The following is a 6,544-nucleotide window of genomic DNA, read 5'->3' as shown; positions in this document are numbered from 1 at the left end:
ATGTCTATATGTGTTTATCGATTTCCTATATTAATACAAAACAGCCAGATACACTATTTGCATCTTAGCCCTGAAGATACATGTACTTTTGCTGGGCAAATGATGATAGTCCTGAATGGCTAAGAATTATGGAAGGTGATATTTAAATAATTTCAAGTAAATACTTAAGATTGATAATAATCTTCAGATATCCTGGAACTGGGAAAGACTAAAATAGGTTTAGATATAATTTATTTGGTTATATCACACAAAATAATCTCTTTCTCTCTCCCATTTGATCTAACAGTTTATGTGACTATGTTGGAACATCCAGAAACATAAAAGATGTCTGCTGTTTTGATTGTACTACTACTGTTCTCTTCAGCTTTTGGGTTTTAGTTTTTGAAGAGGTCTAATTCAGTAATGAGAGTTTGTGGTTCATGCAGACATCTCTAAAAGCACTCTGCAGTGTTCTTTAGAACAAGGGACAGCATCTATCTATGTTTAATTACAAAATATAAATTCAATGGTGAGTGACATTTCTTTGCCACAGCTAGATCATAAATGAAGCAAAACCTGATAATGTTCATGGGCCCTAGAAGAGGAGAAAACAGTCAAAGATAAGAAACTAAACTGAGAACTCTTAAGTCAGGGTAACTTTTAAGAAGCACTTTGAGAGGGATCAAACTGTAATTTCAGGCAATGAATAGATTTTTCTAAAGCTGTGTTTGGTACTACAGCAAAAACAACAAGGAAGTCAACATTAGCAGTATGACAGTTACAACATTGATTCAGAAAAGTGTATCCTAGTTTATTTTTCCCTCTGACTAGACAGCTACCAGTTGAAGGCAGCTAGACACCTGGAGACATCTGTTAAAACAACACTTGTGAGTGTAAAGTAACATGGAGTGGGGGGTATGTAGTCAAACAAAGAAGCAAGGTAACCAACCAGGTAGTTTCCTGTCCCCAAATGCCTCTGACATTTCTCCTTCTCTTCACTTCGGGAAGATAGAAAGGGGGAAATGCCAGCAGTGTGATAGTTTTATTTTTTGTGGTAAGCAGTTTTCCACATCACAAATACCACTGTTACCACAGCTGGCACTGCAGGTAGTCTTTGCAAAGATGCCGAATGCTGCACTGCTTTGGAGACCAAATTGCTTCCTCTTCTTCTCCCCAGGTGAAGTCTGAAGCATGTTGGCATATTGGTGTTGGAAAATTTGTATTGGCATTACCAGTACCAAGAAGAGATTTCCCTTGCTGCAGTGTGTCTGACCTAGTTACACATTCAAGCTGTTGACTGAAGGAGAGAGGAGCTGTTTGCAGAGTCCTTGAAGATATTCAGTGGCACTGAACCACCTCAGAGCTGGTATAAGTGGTAATATTTTCACTGCTTTCTGTGGGCTTATGTTCCTTAGTCTGCTTTGAATGATGTGCTTTTACATATGGCTCTTTTACTAAAAGGTAACTAGAGGTGAGAATTATACATATCTATATCTGCATGTACAAGGGGGCACAATTAATCATTATTGCTGAGCTGGAGATGCTGCACAAAAACTAAGGCCAGAACAAATGATTTTCTCGCCTACACAGTTAAGACAACAAGGAATTATTTGAGGCCTGAACTTGCACAGGTTCTGAACATTTGTTTTGGCCAGGGAACAACGAGAAGGTAGAAAAAACACATTCTCTGAGTCCCTATTTTATAATGAATAAGCCAGCCAGTTGCTTCAGTTTTAAGTTTTGCTAAAAGGCAGACTGTATGATGAGCAAGTATGATGACTTTAAAGAAACTCCTTGGTATTAAGCAAAGGGGAACACAAGCACCTCCGGTCTGAATTTGGTTTACTGATCTTCCAGTTCCTCATTTGAATGCTTAGGATCAGTCAATGTGCTAGAAATCCTTCTGGACTCACAGCCAATGTGTCTGCAATGCTTCTTTCAGCAAACACAAACCAAGTTTAAGAGTTTAAGGGCCTGGAAAACAGTAGAGCAATTGGCTGGCCTAAAAACAAAAATAAACCATTCACAGTATGTCGCGTTAGCTCTTAACTGTCTCCAGGAAGTGAAATGTTTGACAGGGAAATATATTTGCTTGTGGACTCATTTGATTCATGTTTCAAGGAAAGAATTGAAGTCATGCCCCCAGTGGAGCACATGCATGGATCAAGGGGAGGATACTGTAGTCTCCAGGTTGTCATCTTCCTGCACCCTCCACCCTGCTACCCTGCAGAGGCAAAATGCCGTTCAAGTGAAGGAAGGTTTAGAAAAGGAGTATGATGGTGGGTTTTTTTCCAAGACTGGAAGGAGTGTTTTAGATGGCAGAAGAACCACACTGCACCCTCTCTGCATTACAGGTCTGAATCATCTTGTTGGAAGGCAGGAGATTCTTCCTGGCTAATTTAAGAAAAGGTGGCATGCCTTCTTAATTGCTGTTCCTTCTCCCCCTAGAGTCTCCCCTAGGATATGCCTGAGTCTGCTGTTGATCACTGTTCATTCCTCCCAAGTCCTTGTGCTCAGCATGGTTAACCTGATAAACCAGCCAACCAGATAAACCAGCTAACCAGACCCCAGCAGCCAGCCATTTCCAAGGTATAGAGCACATAGTGCAATTCTGTGTGGGATAAAATGGATGGGATCAGCATGAGGTAGGCAGAAATCCTTCCATACTGGGAAGGGATGATTTCATTGTGGTGGATCTCTTTGCACCTAACTTTCCATTCTCTGTCTCCTCCCAGCAGGAAAACATGCAAAAATATTAGTAGAGGCTTCCACAGTGTTAGTGTAAATATGGAATAATTCCATAAGGAAGTCTGTGAAATTGCCCTCATATGAAAACTCTATGCCTGAAGAGACTGTGTCCAGAGTGTAGAAGGTGATTTAGAAAATACATCTGGTAGAACATAATCCAGTCTCCAATTTCTGATTTGATTCCTAATCTGTTTTCTCCACTTCATTGAAGATCTGCTTTATGGATATAAGAATGCCTTCTCAGACTAACTTTAATGTTCAATTCCTTGAGACAGAATATCAAACTAGTTGTAAAAGTAGGGATAAAAATATTTAGAGAAAAATAGAATTAATTTTCTAATGTTCTACTCCACAAACCATTGTAATTGTTGTCTTATTTTTGTCTCATTTTCAAAATCTGCTTATTTTTTCCCTTTCTTCTTTCGGACATAGAAAGCATCAGAAGCCTACAAGAAATCTACTGCTGAACTCTGCTTGTAGCACCTCTCTCCACACTGCTGTGATTGATAGGGAGGTAACTCCAAAGCTTCATTACAGCTGTGAGTATTTGTGTTTTTCTGCCCAAAATACTTCTTAAGCTATTTTTAAGTAGGCAAGCAGATATGTTAAAGCACTAAAAATAAATATTTAAAAATACTTGACCTCAAATTACCGAAGCTTCAGAAGCAGAGGGTAAAAGAACCTTTAAAGGGATCTTTTCCTTCCATCTTACCCAGGGCAGAACCTCAGATTACAGACTTGTGGTTAAAGCATATCTGGACTGAGCTGCCACCTCAGTTTGCATCAGAGGAAGGTACCAGATATTTTTCTCATTTCTTGTCCTCTTAGCATGGGTATTGTAGGTCTCAGCATAGCATGGGGGTTTCAATCTTTCTTTATAAGATAGTACAGTTCACAAAGGCCATTGTAAGGGTCATAGCCTGTGAAGAGGAGATGCTGTTGTGAACATTACCTCTTTCACAGTTGTGGCTGCAGCAGGAACTGGTTTTTGCACCATGTTAGTAGAGTGGGTACAGTGTTACCTGCACGGAAGCAGGTTGCCCCTTTTGAAAAGCACTAATCTTGCCATCAGCTTGTTCCCTTGTCTTAATTTATTCTCATTCAACTCTTCTGGTTTTATTTATTTATTTTATTATTATTTTTTTTTCCACAGCAGGGAAGGAGCCAGCCCTGTGTGGCTCACCAGTTCTCTGTCTTCAGACAACTGGACCACAGCTTAGGCTCCTCAGCAGGAGGAGGTCCCTGCTCCTCTGAAAGGAGCATCAGATGGAGTATTAAAGAAGGGTGTGTTCTTGCAGCTGCCCAGCACTATCAACACTAACCAGCAGGATGATCTGGATTCCTACTTCTTCATGCCAGATGGCAGCATTTTGACGCTCTAGTCTTCATTTCAGGTCTGTTCTCTGTGGTCATGGCAAGATTCATCCTGAAATAGCTGCTTGGTTTTTGAAATGCAGGCATGGCCCACTTATTGGGATATTTCAAGCTGCAAGTTTCAACTGAACCCATAAGCAGCAACTGGGTTTAAGAAAAGAGGAAAGATTTTCCCAGCTTTTTAAAGCTTGTTGAATGATACAGTGTTTGCAGGCAGCTTGCTCCATGCTGAATGAAACCCCAAGATCCATTGCTGTTTGGTTTACACATTGCATTGCACATCTGTAAATATATCTCTATATGGTCACAAAATACTTTGAATGCTTGTGCTCCATATAAACCAAATTGTCTTGTCTGATATCATGATGAATACAGAAGATTCTTCAATAACAGTCAACCGTTTGGGGTTTAATTTGCAATTTAGTATTGCAGAGAATTGATCTCTTCAGGAGAATGTATGTTTTTTCAGATCAAAGCTTAAATCTGGTTTTAAATCTTGAGTTTTGGGCTCTTCTTGTTCTGAAGATAGCCAGTGTTTCATTAAAGGAAAATAGCTCCATGAATACAGAATATATAAATACATAAGCTTGAATTCTGGCTTACACTGAGGGCTATATCCAATCTTGAAAGGCACTGGGAAAGAGAGGAGAATTGATATCTATAAATGATGGCATACAACAGCGAAGCAATAGTCTAATGCAGGGGCAGGCATTGTCTGGGGTTCTGCTGAGCAAATACACCCCTATCTTATATGGAATATGTTCCTTGTTCCTAGGACATGGCTAGATGAGTTTCACTGGTCATCTAGGGTTGCAGAGGGATGGATTGGAGGTTCTTTTTGTTTCTAAGTGGTACAACGTATTGCACTGTAAGTTCGTATTTTCCTTTGTCAGTGACCTTGGTGTATTGGGAGGCCTATTTCAATGTCGTGAAACAGAAAAGCCCCAAAATAGGATAAACAGGGACCAGCTCTGTATCTTTGAAGCCTGAAGTGATGAAGAAAACCAATTCACATATCCTTTTTGAAAGATAAGGGTTCCTTTCCTTGTTGCAGAAAGTAAGAACACTGTTGCAGTGAGCAAGTGATCCACAGTGATGCTTTCTTGCTATGCAAAATAGTTTCAGTGCCTGTCTCTCCTCTAACTCAGCCACTGTTTTGGGGATGTTTTGTGACACCACAAAGCAGCTGTTCTTTACTTTTCTGACTAAGACATTTATATTCAACCCTGACATTTTAATCTAATAAAAAATAAAAAAGAAGAAAAAAGCTTTTTACCTCCTTGCAGTATAAACAGAGAACCTCTATATAATGGGCATCTGTGGAATATGGAATTAATCCCACTAGTGCGGAAAAAACCTTCATAACTCTCTTGCGGCTTCATCACTCTTTGAGTTATGAGGTCTTCCTCTCACTTGTGGGATAAAATCCAAATCCCACAGAAGCTTATTATGTGTCCACTATTTATTAGGACTTCATCATTTAAAACAAAACACTTAGGAAAGACACTAGGAAACATTTAAAATCAAAGAGGTTTCAGTCTGAGGAATATTTGTTATATTTGAGGGCTTTTCAAAGCAGAGAAGAAAAAGTTCATTTTAGTCCTGATAACCACTGAACTTGCTCCTTTTGCTTATTCCCCCCACCCCCCTTCTTTTTCTCCATGGAGAGATTCTGAATGTTTTCCCTTTCTTTCCTACATGATTTTATAAAACTTTTAGTGTCTTGTGAAGACTTCACTTACTTTTCTCCACCTTGAAGCCCAATAACTAGAGCCATTAACCATGAGTAAGAGCCCTTGTTTCTTGGCTTATGGATAGAAGTGTATGTACTCGCTGTACCTTGACTTGCAGAAAGTCCTTTAAATCACCCTCTTGCAGAAGGTACCATAATGTATTAGATAGAGCTTAAGCCTAGCAGTTTTGTGGTACTAACATTTTGTTCTGTAGCTAAGAAGGTTAAGCAAGAGGTTGGGAAACCTGCTGAGCTTGATTTAAAACACTGTACTGTGTACTTTGTGTACTCTGAGCACATTTGGATCTCGTTGTCTTCCTTTGCCTTAGTTTTCATAGACAGACTGTTAGAATGCTGATTCATTCACCTCTATTTCCTTATGGTCTCTCTGAATTTCAAATGAAGTGGAAGCTAATGTCCAACAAAGCATTTGATATCATGCAAATGAACACAGTCATTATATTAGACATGCTGCATGGGAGTGAATTTAATTACTTCATCTCACTAATTTATGATACAGGTTTAAGTAAGACTCTTTACAACCGTTATTTTACAAAATTATCATGAGACCAGATTAAAAAAGGTCTTTTAATTGCCTTGACATTTTTAAAGTCATGCAAATGATGTTATTGCTGTTGATATGCTAAAAATACCTTCAGCTTGCTATTCCTGGTTTTGTAGGACTTTTCTCTCTTTCTTCCTGTTTGAAAG

The sequence above is a fragment of the Dryobates pubescens genome, chromosome 23 (genome assembly GCF_014839835.1).
Source record: "Dryobates pubescens isolate bDryPub1 chromosome 23, bDryPub1.pri, whole genome shotgun sequence".
In the NCBI taxonomy this organism is placed as follows: domain Eukaryota; kingdom Metazoa; phylum Chordata; class Aves; order Piciformes; family Picidae; genus Dryobates; species Dryobates pubescens.
The sequence above is the reverse complement of the archived record's forward strand: the minus strand, read 5'-3'. Positions refer to the sequence as shown.